General features: G+C 40.0%; 1 protein-coding gene across 22 annotated transcripts in view; it reads left to right on the top strand.

Moving 5' to 3' along the window:
- Positions 1-14,617, top strand: part of DLG2 (discs large MAGUK scaffold protein 2) — a 1,729,700-nt gene that overhangs the window by 1,580,648 nt on the left and 134,435 nt on the right. The window lies entirely within an intron of this gene.

Genomic DNA, 14,617 nt, shown 5'->3' with positions numbered 1-14,617 from the left:
TGAGGAAATCATTGAAATGTTATGATGTTAAATTAGTTAAAAGCCTCTGCTTTTAACAATTTCTTTGACCATGTTGTGATCCAGGGTAAAGTTCTTGGCACAGGTTGCAATGGAAATAGTGAGAAGAAACATTTTCAATTCTGACACATCTAAAATTGAATATGTGAGTCAAAGCCCTGGACTTTTGCTTACTTACCATCAGTATGGGAAGAAAATATTCCCATAGTGCTTCCCAGTCTGCATCATATCTGTTGTATTAACTGTGGTGTATTGATTGAAAATCAGAAGTACTCTCTCAAAGAGTTACGAGATTTTTTTTTTCTTAAAGTTTTGGTGGAATGACTGTCTTCTGTGGCATCTTATTACCAGTTGTTTCTCAAACCACAAAAAGCCACAAAAGGTTACTTGTTCCTTGCCTGACGAAATTCATTAATTTACCAAGAAAAAACAATGATTGATTGAACTTGAAATGCCTTCCGGTCTTTCATCCCTGTAGTTAACTCTTGGGTATGACCCATCGTCACTCAGCTGTAACATGCCCCTCTTCTTAGCATGAGCCTCCTATATTCCTTCCAAAACATACTGCATCAGTGCTGACTATACTTTTAAAAAAACAGAAAACTTATTCTTAAAAACTCAATGAATTTGAAATATCCAGTTCTTTCTCAAAAATAGTTCATCATATTTCTTTGAGGATTTTATATGAAAACATTATTTCCTTTTTTTTCCATAAAATCTATGAAAATCTTCCTAATTCCAATTGGAAACTATTCTTCATTCCACTACCATTCAATTGAAAAGAAATGATGACTAATAAAAAATAATAATATATGCATTAATGGCCAAACTGGGAGAGTGATGCCCAATTGATGAAGAAAATGAATCCAGGTACCAGTGGAGGAACCACACCCATCCTCACTGTATTCTCTCTCCCCCAGTATCTGGTCTGACTCCCACCAAGGGTCATATCCTCATCTGAAATTTTACTGTCTTTTTTTTGGCATGAGGTGCATAGTATACATATTAATTTAAGTACTTGAATTGACTTGTCCTGTTGATTCCACTTTGGCTATAAAGTTACCTTTTGTGTGCATTAGGTGGGCACAGCAGGGCCAAAGAGAGAGCAGGATTCCGAAAGGTGGCAGGTTCTCGAGGGTCTTGATTTGCTGGCCTCTCTGACAAGCATAGAGTCCCTTCTTATTCCAGAGAGTTCTAGTACTTCAGAAGCCCTGAGATTTTAAATTTGAAAAAAAAAAAATCAGAATATCAATGTCCCAAATTTGTTCAGCTGCATTTTGGAAGATTATTTTGGTACATTTACATGTAATCTGTGAAAGAAACATTGAGAACCACCCTGGAACATGTCTTAAAGTGATGTAACAAATATGATGAAAAGTGGCTATTTCTGTTCTCCTTACTCCTGTTGTATTGCTGATCTTTGTGATAAGAAATATTTTTTAATCTTGAAATGTTTTAGTCTTGGATAGCAAATTAGGAAGAGCCAAATTAGGTTAATAAGATAGAGATAAATCAGCTAATGAAAATGAAATGGTTATATAGAATAAGACTGGAAAGAAAAATTACCAGTCTTGGTATCTTGTTAAAAAAAAAATAGGATGCATAAAACTGTTAATGTACTAGGAATTTACTGAAAGTATACTGTAATAGCTTAGTCCTTTTAATTAAGATGCGGAAGATTAGGAAAATTAAATGAAGTGATACGATGATATTGTGTTAAAGTAATAGACTTTTTTGAAATAGTAGTGTTAACCAGAATCAGACCTTTATTATTTGAAATGGTAAATAAAACCATAACATACAAAAGAGATGAAGACTTAAGGTAATAAAGAATGTTATCTTGTTAACATTCTAATAGTTGGAGGTTATATTGAAAGGAGGAACCACCTTTAAATGGGACCCAAAAATAGCTGACACCTCATGGGAAATTTCCCAAATTATTTCTGTGCAAGATACCAAAAGTACCTTGTAGAGGGCTGACCTCAGCATCTAAATGACTCTTAGAGGTATAGACTTGGAAGTGATATGGACCATGAAGAGAGTAAAATCAGAGGGAAAGGACTTACAATATCCCCTGGCCTTGTTCTCATGCAGTATGATACATTAATTTAAATTAATTAGTTAAAGCTAGAAAATGAAATGAAATAGCAAGGCCTAAGGGGAATCCTTACTCAGAATGATTTGGTATGTTTGTACCTTTGTCGTGTGGGATTTTTTTTTAACACCAATTTTGGCTATAGGATTTTCACAGAGATGCTTATTTCTTCTAGAGCACTTGAACAGAACTAATGCCAGTGGATTGTACTTATTTAGGAAAGTCAACTAGTTGCTCTCTCAAAATAAATCAGTAGCAGACTTCCTCTTACTATATAAATACCAGATGATGAGCACGTCTCTTAGGTTTAAAAGTCTCTAATCTGAGAATGACATCCTGGAGTATTAGTCTCTTCATTCTGCTTAGCTTTATGTAATTCTGGGACTGCAACCTTAGCTATCACCATACTTACTGTTTAATTTACCGAAGAGGAGACTGAGCCCCAGGACCCCCCAGCTGTTGGGTGGCAGAGTCAGAGCTCCTACCTCCCAGTCCCATACGTCACTCCGCCCGCCTAGAGCTGAGCTGTTGTGTATCAGCAGTTGAATGCACTTTGGCTGTGAATCCCAGTGTGCTGCTGTCAGCACAGCGGCCAGCTCTCGGCTTAAGGAATAGATTAGCTGAGAGGAGAAATTCAAACGTAAACCTCTTTGGGGTTTTTACACAGGATAAACTGCACTATAGGGATTTCATATGGGATTTCTTTAGTACTATTCATATTTTTCTATGAAGTCAAAACCCAAACCAGAAAGCAAGCAGCTTCTTTGTCCTGTAATAAACAATTTAGCTGACTTAGTCGAATATTTGTCTGCACCACGAAACCACTCTTTCCCTTGGACTTACCTCCTCTTCCCCTACGCACAGACACATACAGATACACACACACACACACACACACACGCATGCACGCACGCACGCACGCACGCACGCACGCGCTCCCAACCTTACCCCTGCCCTGGCCGTGACTCAGAGGATGCATCTTCTCAGGAAGGTGCAGAAGCTGGCTCCATTCCCCTACTAGAAATGATCCTCCCAGGTGGTAGCGCTTTGTGTGCCTGACAGTGCAGAAGGGAGAAGGAGGGAACTAGCACACCTGGGCCAGGCAGTGGTGTAAACTTGAGCCAACCCTCCCTATTTTCCAATCTAGTTGCAATTCTTTTCCTTTTAATCTTTGGTGTAAGGTGCTTGAAGTGCTTTGACAGTGCTGTGCAAATGGCTTTGATTGTCCCCAATGATGATGCATACGTGTTCCCCGCAAATCATTTGGGTGGATTTGATTTAGTGGGCTCTGTGCATTGGGTATCTCTTGCATTGTGAAACATATATAGTTGTAGAACCATCAAAGTAAATAATGTTAAAAATTTGAAGGAAATATTTTTCACAGTGCTCCACAAGTACATTACCAATTCTTCAGTCATAGATGCACTTGGGCTCGTGAGCCACTGGCACATGGGCTTTGTTGCATGACCTTGGACATTCTCCATATGAGCAGGTTGAGGTCTCATTGCCTCTGAAATATGCACTTCTTTTCTTATCTATCAGCTGGTAAAAGCATCGGTATGACAGAATAAGGCTTTTCCTGCTGCCAGTAGGGACACACCTTTATCTCTGAAAGCTGCTGAGAAAGGTCAGAGATAGAGGGGGCTAAATTTACACAAAAGTGCAGATGGCAAAGTTGAGATCCCTTTTTTGATAAAGAGAGCAAGAACACCCAGGACACTGGGAGAATGGAGGAGGGAAGAGAAAAAGCTGGTAAGTCTATCAGTGGGGAATAAAAGGTCACAGGAAAGAATGTAAAAGAGAAACTCGGCCCATGTTCATTTGTTGGTAAAACATAATTGATTTTGAGAGTTCAAGTGACTAACCTTTCTGTTGTGAATTTAGGTTTAAAAGACAGTTTCTGTGGTTTATTTATGCATTCATCAAGCGTTTTTCGAACGTATATTCCATGCCAGGACCTCTAACAGGCACTGTGGACCCAGCAGTAAAAGTCATGTCTCCTGTCTGTCCCCAAGAAACTCACATCCGACAGGGGAGGCAGACTTGGGGAAGACGACCGCAATGCAGAGTGACATGAAAAGTTTGCCCTAGAAAGGCCAGGAATCTTTTACTGCTCCCTCATGCAAGGACATCTGAACTGATTCTTGAGGATTTTATACGAGTTAACCCAGAGGCCTTCAAGTCTTTCTACTTAATGTAAGAAATACATTATTCACTATGACTCAGTAAATACATACCCACATAAAGCTGAAAGAAAAATTTCATTACATCGTATCAACATGTCTTATGTATAGTAGAATTTGCTATTTTCCATTTTGTTTGTCTCCCTCTTTTTAAAAAACATGACGGTCACAACTCATTAACTTGATTTTATAATCTCTCAGGGGTTGTGATCTGCAGCTTGCAGAAGGAATACTCTGGGCAGGTGACACAGCACACAGACAGACAGCAGAGCGCCTCTTCCCTGCATTACAGTTAGTGTCCCTGGGATCCCAGACCCTTGGAAGGCAGTTCTCCCTGGTACAGATGAGGAAGTGAAAGTGGAGGGAAATATTTGTCAACCACCTTCTGTGGGTCACCCATTATGTCAGTACTCTGCATATATGTCCCCTTGTGATCCTCCTGGCACCCCACAGAGTCGGGGGCTATTTCCTCCATTTTACAGAGGGAAGAAACTGAGACTCAGAGAAGCTAAATAGTTGCCCCAAGATCACAAAGCTGGACTGGACGTGAGCTAGACATTCAGGTCCTGTGTGTGAGAGCAGTGCTTATTTAAGATCACAGTTGCTGGATTGTGCCAGACATACTAACATGTGAATCTTGGCTCCGCCACTTACTAGCTCAGAGATCTTGGAAACGTCAGTCGCTCTGATTTTAGCGTCCCTATCTGTGGGATTGGAGTAGTAATGGAACACCATAAAGCGGTCATGAGGATTAAATACAATAGTGAATTTAAATATTTGGCACATGGGAAGCAATTGATTAACGGTGGCGGTATTTATCACCATATTAGAAAGACAGCCTGTCAACTGCAGGACAAAGAGAATATAGAATTGTTTGTGAATGAGACACTGTTTTTTCAGCTTTCCTTCAGCAAGGGAGGAGGACAGACTTCCTGGAGCACCCCACTTTTTTTTAATTGAAGTATAGTCGGTTTACAATGTGTCAATTTCTGGTGTACAGCATAATGTTTCAGTCATACATACACATACATATATTCATTTTCATGTTCTTTTTCATGATAGGTTACTACAAGATAGTGAATATAGTTCCCTGCGCTATACAGTAGAAACTTGTTGTGTATCTATTTTATATGTAGTTGTTAGTATCTGCAAATCTCAAACTCCCAATTTATCCTTTCCCACCCCTTTTCCTCCCTGGTAACCATAAGTTTGTTTTCTATGTCAGTGAGTCTGTTTTGTAAATAAGTTCACTTGTGTCTTCTTTTGTCTTTTTTTGGATTCCACATATGAGTGATATCATATGGTATTTTTCTTTCTCTTTCTGGCTTATTTCACTTAGAATAATGATCTCCAGGCCCATCCATGTTGCTGCAAATGGCATTATTTTATTCTTCTTTTTTCAGTTTTAATATATTTTTGTTGAAGTACAGTCAGTTTACAATGTTGTGTCAATTTCTAGTGTACAGCACAATATTTCAGTCACATAGGAACATACATACATTCATTGTCATATTCTTCTTCACCATAGTTACTGTAAGACACTGAATATAGTTCCCTGTGCTATACAGTATAAACTTGTTTATCTATTTTATATATATTAATTAGAATCTGCAAATCTCAATATTTTATTCTTTTTTATGGCTGAGTAGTATTCCTTTGTATAAATATACTACGGCTTCCTTATCCAGCCATCTGTTGATGGACATTTAGGTTGTTTCCATGTATTGGCTATTGTGTATAGTGCTAATATGAACACTGGGGTACAGGTATCTTTTCAAATTAGAGATTCTTCTAGATATATGCCCAGGAATGGGATTACTGGGTCATATGGTAAGTCTATTCCTAGTCTTTTGAGGAATTTCCATACTGTTCCACAGTGGCTGCACCAGACTGCATTCCCACCATCAGTGTAGGAGGGTGCCCTTTTCTCCACACCCTCTGGAGCCCTTGTACATTGCTACTCCTCTAGACCCCAGGGAAGCTGAAGGGGAAGCTGGGGTTCTACAGCTCCAGCGTGCCCAGCTCTGACAACTCACCAGGTGTTTCTCATCCCCCACAAGGGTCTACCCAGAGGTAGAACCTGAAAGGAAGTCAGTTGGAGACACAGCTAAGAGTAAGGGGCCACTTTGCTTACACCTGACCCTTCCAGTTCTTCATGGGTGTTATGAGTGTCCCTGTCCCTGCAATTTCTTCCACTTTCCCTCTGCATTTTTCAGCCACTCTTAAGCCATGTGCTCACAGTTTCTGTTCTGGATTTGAAGGACTTACTTCTTTTTACACTGATTCTAAGTCCTTATTTTATTTTATTTTATTTTATTTTATTTTATTTTATTTTATTTTATTTCATTTTATTTTTGGTTGAGGAGGTAATTAGGTTTATTTATTTATTTTAGTGGAGGTACTGGGGATTGAACCCAGGACCTCATGCATGTTAAACACATGCTCTACCGCTACCATGCTATACCCTCCCCCTTAAGTCCACGTTTTGAACTAGTAACTCAAACTTTCTTTCTCTGACAGTTTTTGCTTCCAAGGCTATATAATATGACAAATGCGCTTAGGTCTGCCTCCTGCCCTGTTGTTTAACATAAAGTTTTTTCACTCTGAATGATCAGTACATTGATTCTTTCATTCAGCAGATGTGGTTTCACGGACTTAGCACCAATGTACCAGTCTGCAGTAGATGTGAAAGATACAGAGATGAATAAGAAGACAGATCTCCTTCCCTCAGGAGTCTCAGTGTCCATATCTGTAGGCAGTTCGAATAGTATGCAGATCATTATTGTAACTGTCCTTTCCTGATACCTCATGAGTTATATGCCTTGCAATTATTAACCTATTTTAATCTTTACAACATGCCTATAAGGCTTCCTATGGTGAAATCTGCCCAGAAGACTACTGGTATTTAAAACTCATCTGTTAAAATAGTGATCACTCTAGTCTTTATTAAGGCTTCATGGTAAAAGCTCCTTGAAATGGAAATACTGGTTCAAAAATGGTTCAATACTGAACCTGCAAATCCCAATTAACGTCTTAGTTTTATTATATCCTTAGTGCCTTACACCACAGTCTTGGCATGAAGAAGTCTCCTTAGTAAATATTTGTTGAATGAATTAATCCCTAGACAGTTTCCTATACAGATGTGAAAGAAAAAAATTAGAATATAAGGCAAGACCTTTGAGCAGTCAGTTCTATGGAAGTCCAATACCAAGTGCCTGGAGTCTGGCTGTGTCCTGAGGACACAAGCGTGACCTGCTGGTGCTGGGATTTCCAGGACACATCAGGCTCTCAGGGCCATTCAGGCTATTTCATTCGCCTACTGAACTCTGTGACCTGCTTTCAACTGGGGCTAAATCAATCAAAGATTTAGACCATGACACACAGCCTATACCTTCCTAGTGAGAGGACCTGGGGTAGAGGCAGGGTTCAGGGTGAGCCTCATCCTGGTTCTTGTACTCAGCACCTTAGTCTTCCTATTCCAGGGACATACAGCTACAAGTTACATCGAGGACAGTTTTGCACAAAAATCTCACCCAGGGTTCTTCATCCTGATGAGTTCTTATTCTAGGGGAAAGATATTCTCACCTGATTGATTTTGGTGGGAGGGGAAAGAAACATTGTCATGTAAGTAAGAGACTCTGGTCCTTCTCCTTCTCCTCTTCCTCTTTCTCCTCCTCCTCCTCCTTCTTCACAATAACATATCCTTCCCCTCTACTTCCCACTCACTGGTCAGTAACCTGGGGATGCTAAGGAAGAATGTAGAATTGGAGCATGTCAGGGGACTTTGCACCAGTGCAAAGCTGTTTCCAACTTCACTTGTGTGCATTTCTCAAGATCATTTAAGGCAAAGCCATGGCATCTGTGGACTTGATTACAAATCATATTTTTATCTTCTTCCTTTCCAACCTTGGACCCAATACCCTCTCAGCAGCTGTCCCCAGAGGACATGTTACAGTCAGCTGTTTGCGTCCCCTGCCCAGGGCTTGTTTGGCACAGCACTGGCCAGTGATGGCATTTTTAATGCCTCCTATTCATTCACTCATATATTCTTATTTAGCAAAATCATCACTTATTCTTTCAGAAATACGATGTATTGCAGCACCTTGGATTCAGAGGTTCCTAACTCTCTTAAAATCTTACTGGGGGAGACATGACCAGGTACCTGAAACAGCTGAACAAGATGAGGCAGAAAGTCTGGAGAAAGTCTAAACTTGGGAAACCAGAGTAATCTGGAGAGGGCATTGCAAAGTCAGGGTGGGCAGCCCCAGCCACACTGAGGGGCCAAGGCTTATGTGTCTGAGCTTTACTCCTGACTTCATTTAAACCTCAAAAGAGTGCTGTGACACAGATATGATTATTATCGCCATACTACAGAGGAGGAACCTTCTAGAAGGCCAGAGAGGTTTAAAAATAACCTACCCATGGTGCTTGTAGCCAAGCCATATTCTCTACCCAGGTATGTCTCTCTCTGAAGCCCATGCTCATTGTACTGCAATACAGTGCAGAGGAAGTTAACCCTGTAGGAGCCGAGGTTACATTCATATTGATAGACCGTCTATTTGGTTTTTACTCTATACAGACTTCCTCCACATCGACCTGACTTCTGGTCCAGACTTCACAGCTTATCAGTTGCTGCAACTTGAGTTTCTCATGTATAAAATGGACATAACACCTAATTCACAGGCTTCTTGCTAGGATTAATTAAACTAAGCCTATGAAAGAACCTGCCAGACGGGCCTCGTTAGGTAAAGGGGAAGTCCCTTTCCCCCTTTGAGTGCTCAAAGTCTGCCCCCTAAGCTGGTGCCTCCTGTAAAGCAAAATAGATTTAGATTCTTCCTTTATGTCTTGCAACTCATTAGCATGATGCTCACTCTTTCAAGCATTTGCATTTTTAAGTGCGTCCTTAATTGTGGAACAAAAGGCTTTGTCTTCAGGCAGCTAATTTTGTGCTAGAAATAGAAAGGAGGAGGAGTCACTGGAGACCTAGTGGAGGTTTCTCCTTCCCCTAAAATCACAGGCTGGCCCTGATTTTGGAAGGTTTTTAATTTTTAAGTTTCTATAGTAAGAGGGACAAAAGTACCATGGATGACCCTTCCGTTGACCATCACATTGTTTTCTCTATCCCTCCATTCCAAGTTCTAGAATCCAGATATCATTTTCATTAATAGTGGACCCTCTTTCATTCACTCACTCACCCACTTGATCCTCCAGAAAATTTTTTCAGAGCCATAACCATCCACCTTAGACTGTACTGTGCCTTGGGGTTAAAAAGATTAGTGAGGCATCTTGAGACACTCCACCAACCTGGGTCCTGCTCTTCCCTCTCACCCCATGGTAATCATATTTCCAGAAATTTCACATCTCCAGAGGAGAGACTTAGCCTCTTAGCCCAAAATTACTACTTCCAAGAACAATCCAAACAGCTCTAACTAGAAAAGAGGGAGAACAACAAAAGGCAAGGCATAGAATGTTGACAAGAGAGAACAGGTGAGAGGTGAGCACATGGGAAAACTGAGGGAATCTTCACCCTCAGTCACGAGATTAGGTTAAGAGCAAGTGACTAGACTCAAGGCATTGGTCCTTTCATCTCAGCGTTGGAAACAGTGCCTAACATGTTAAGAGTTCTTTAAATACTTACTGAATGAATTTTTGGAATAGCAGTTAACTTGACAGTGAAACAGAACAAGGTATTTGGAGAATCACCAACGGTTGATAGATGCTGGTTGAGTTAAGCACGTGCTCCTCTGTGTGCCTCTGCACCATATAAACTCCCTTCTAACCTTCACACCCTCTCCACCGCCCATCCATTGACTCACTTGTCCCCTCCACCGGATGGTGAGCACCTCTCGAATGGAGATTTGCCCGGTTACAGTCTGTATCAGCACTGCTGACTCAATCAAGTGAATGAGCTATAGATATTACTAGATTGGAGAGCATTTAACTTTTAATTAAAATTTTACTCAGTTACCTCATGGCTTGCAAATTGTTCTGGGCCTAACAGAAGTCCTTGTCTCTTCTTGATCAGGTGAGTAAGCTGTCCTGTTCAGTAATGATAATTGTTTCTGTGTTTTTTTAAAAACTCATTTAGCCAAATTCCATATTTTGGGGGGTGGGGAGGCAGAGGAGGTAATTAGGTTTATTTATTTATTTATTTATTTTAAGGGAGGTTCTGCGGATTGAACCTAGGACCTCGTGCGTGCTAAGCAGGTACTCTACCACTGAGCTATACCCTCCCCCACCACAAATACCATATTAAAAATAGTATAGACTTCAAATCCATTTTCCTTTTTATTATAAATCAGTAAGAACAGAAACAAGGACATTCACAAGTTTTTAAAAAATACCTCATAATAATAAACAGCTAATTATAATTGTATCCTATTCAATGCCAGGCCATTTGCCAAGCACCTTATGTGGATTATCTTATTTAATTCTCATAAAAGCCTATGAGAGATGGCTATTTTTAGCCTCATTGTAAAGAAGAGAAAATGGAGACCAGGTTTGAAGTTTGCCCATAAGAGGCTAGCCTGGGCCTAGACCCTAAACCAGATGTCCCATTCCCCCACCTACAGTGTCATGTGGCTTTATTGAAGGACTTTCATATATTTTATTTCACTTGATATATATATTCAGTAGGTATTGTTTTCCCAGTTTTCAGATGAGCAATCTGAGGCTTAGAGTATGAAATTATCTATTCTTATCTCCAAGCATAGAATGGTGCCAAGCCCTTGTCTTAGTCCACTGTCTCTAAAGATATGTCAGCAACTCACAGGTCACGTGTATCTTTGTCTAGTGTTTCCTCCTGTTTCACTTACTGCCACGTTACATACTGCATGACTCCTGTAGGACTACTTCTGTGTTATTAAATGTTGAATGGGCAGCTGACCATCATACAGTCACCCTAGATCCTGTCCTCTAGTTGGAAGATGCCCAGAGCACGTGGATTTGTGGCTAAATTAAGCGAGACCCCCTGAGCTGCAGCCATGACAACGGCCTAAGCAAATTCTCTGCCCCTCTTCAGCCAGCAGGTTCTGAGCCTGCGCAGCCCTGTCCATATAAAGCCCCACATCAAAGAACACAATGGAAGTGCCTGTCACACATAGTGCCCCACACATGGGGGCACATGCAGCCTGAGATCCATGACCAGCTACACAATTTGTGGGGCCCAGTACAAAGTGACAATGGGGCTTCATGTTCAAAAATTGGAATATCAAGACGGGGAGAGCAGAGCATAATATTAAGTGTGGGACTCTGTGCAGCCCCACAGGCTCACATCCATGGTGCCAGGCCTTCTGATGCCTGGTTTTAGGACTGTTTGCTCAAAACTGAAATCATGTGTGTTTCCCTTAGTATGTCATGTGGCAAGTGTAAGAAACACGAAATGGGCACTGGGAGCATTTTCAAGGAGCCAAGCTTTGTCTTTTACCTGAAAGAGTACTTTATATCAAGGATCTATAATGCCAGCTTTTGTGATATGTAGAAACATTACCTTTCAGCCCTCTTAGGGAGTGAGAAACTTGAAATTCCCACTTGCTCTCAGCTTTCAACTACCTACTTTTAGTCGGCACTCTCCACTGCAGGAAATCTTCCAAAAGCTAAGTGGTGTCGTTATTTCATATTTAGTTAGCACCTGCAGTGCACTCTAGTCTTCCTGTTCTGCAGAAGTTTCTGTCCCTTCTTCTTGCTCCTCAGGTCTAAATTTTTAAGACAATGAAGAAAAGTGCCTCAGAGGACTTAGGAAATGTTAGAAACCTGTTGGCTGTTGGTGTCCCTTCCACGTGTGATTTCCTAAATGCAGAGCCTGGAAGAGAATAGATTTCCTTGACCAACATTATTAGCATTAAAAAAGATCAGGCACCTCGCATGGGATTGACAACTTAATTTTACCAAGTAAGGAGTCTAAAAATAATAAACGCACGTAGAAATTTTAGTTTAAATTGATTGCTTCTTATTATGGCCATCATTTTACATAAGAGAGAGCATTTTAATGCCAAAAGAAAATGAGGAGTGTCTGAGCATCAGGAATAGTTCCCAAAATTTTTAAATTTGTATTTTTAAAACCTCACTAAATGCATCTCCATCTTTCTTCTAGTCATATAATCCTACCTTATAGCTAAAAAAATTAAGGCAAACATTGTGATGGCTAACTTGTTTAAATTCTTAATCCTAAATTTTTTGATTTTAAATGATTATAAAATGCCTAGGATGCCTTTTTTCACTTTGGTCCTTTCTTGACAAAGAAAGCTATCTTTTAGATTTTCTTTTTCCTCATATATGTTTTTCATTTTTCATACCATTTTCTCAAAAAATAGGAAGCCCAGAAACCATCCTGTGTGGTAAACTGATGCTTTTTGGTGATACTTATTAAAAGGTAAGAAGGAATTTTCTATTATAAAAATGATTTTTATGATTTTTAAAAATTGTACTTTCAAGTATTTTTACATGTATGGCATTCCTGACTTTAAAGACAGACTCTTTTAAAAGGTATCATACATTATAGTGTCTTTCACTGTATTTTAAAGCATTGTATATGCTGTATTGTTTCAGAACAGATGGCTTACTTCAGGACTTTTTTCCCCCTTAATTTTCTTAAAAAATGCAGATTTGGCCTTTCAGATGAAGGATCCCATACTTTTTTTTTTTTAATCTGATTCCATGGGTAAAATAGTGAGAAAATGTGATGTGAACTGAATGGAACTTTTACAATAAACAAGATATTTGGTAGCTTCTAGTGACCTCTGTCACAAAATGTAAGTTCTCATGTAAATTAACTTTGTAGTTCTTACTCTCCAGACAAAGCTCTGAAACCAATTCCTGTGGCTTCTGACCCATTTCCTCCCTCTCTTCCTGTTAAGGGGGCTCTGAGTTAGTCATCAGGAAGGGTCTCTGTGTTTCCGGTTGCTCTGAGTCCAGAGTTTCCCCATTCCTCAAAGGCCTGTGTTGAATGTACCCCACTGTTGGCTCTTTATAACACTTTTCTCTTGTCCTAAGATTCCCTGTTCCTGCCCGTTCCCTCGTAAATGGATGCCCCCGTACCACCCCCACCTCCACAACACATTAAAATCTAATGAGTCCTTGATTACATAATGGATTCAGGGTTCCTGAGGACAAGAAGGTGGTGATGAGAATTTAAATCTCATTTAAGAGAGAGTATTATTATTATCCCCATTTTACAGTTAATGAAATCAAGGTTAGATAGTTCATGTTGTTGCCCAAATTTCCACAGCAAAGAAGAAGAGGTATAAATCAGTCTGTCTGATACAAAATTCCTGCTCTTAACCTTAATGTCCAGGGTTTCTGGAAATACCACATTTTCTTGGCTCTGCTTGATTTCATATATGCTCCCTCATTCCTATTGGCACTTGTAATTGTTATAGAAAGTCCTATAAGTTTTACTCTAGAAAATATAGTGGTTTAATGTATAATGTGTCTCCCTGAATAATAAATGAGTACCTTAAAGCTGGTTGGTGAGTGGATCCTTGACTTGGAGTTGTCATGGCTCAAATTTAAACCATGGAGTCACACCTTTCGTTGACCAAGCATCATCAGCAAAGAGGCAGGAACTTTCCTGCCATGTAAAGGATGGGAAGATTGCAAGACCTTTAGACCAACCTATAGCAAGTCTGGTATAGTGGAAGGGATAGGGTTTGAGTTCTTCTTGGGTGACTATTAATTATAAAATGCTATGTAGATTGCTGTCAAGGAGTGAAAAGGTGGATCAGATATGCCCCCAAGGATGCAATTAAAGCTAGTTAGAAGAAACAAGTGAAAATAATAGTATGTTATTCTTAATCGAGACTCTGCTCCAGGATCTGGGGGTGGGGCGGCTAAGAAATGGATACTTGAAAGTTCAAATATGAGAGGTTCCAAAAGGAAAGCTGTATTTTTTCCTTCTTTTTTTGATCATTTTTGGCAGTGTACTTCCTCTGGGTAGGAAGTAATTAGGCACTGTCATGGAATGAAACACTAACTCCCCTAGAATGCCGACTGACTCAGCCATTCATGTATGAGTCCACAGCATAATGGAAAAGGCAAAAAGCCTGGGTTTTAGAGTCACAAGTACCTGGATTTGAGTCCTGGTTCTGCCACCTATTGCTTGTGTCGTGACCTTGGCAATTCATTCTCCATCTGGGCCTCAGCTTCTTCCATGAAATGAGGCTAGTAAGTACACAACTCAAAAGGTTTTATGAAGAATAGTGTCTGTAAATCACCTAGCATCTGACACAAACTCTTCCAGAAATTAGAAGAGAGAGAAGACTTCTTACTCTTAGCTTTTTCAATGTTAACATAACCTTGATACCAAAACGTAACATGGTAACTA

Source organism: Camelus dromedarius, chromosome 12 (assembly GCF_036321535.1).
Source record: "Camelus dromedarius isolate mCamDro1 chromosome 12, mCamDro1.pat, whole genome shotgun sequence".
NCBI classification, from domain to species: Eukaryota; Metazoa; Chordata; class Mammalia; order Artiodactyla; family Camelidae; genus Camelus; species Camelus dromedarius.
Note: the sequence above shows the minus strand (reverse complement) of the source record. Positions and strands in the feature narration are given on the sequence as shown.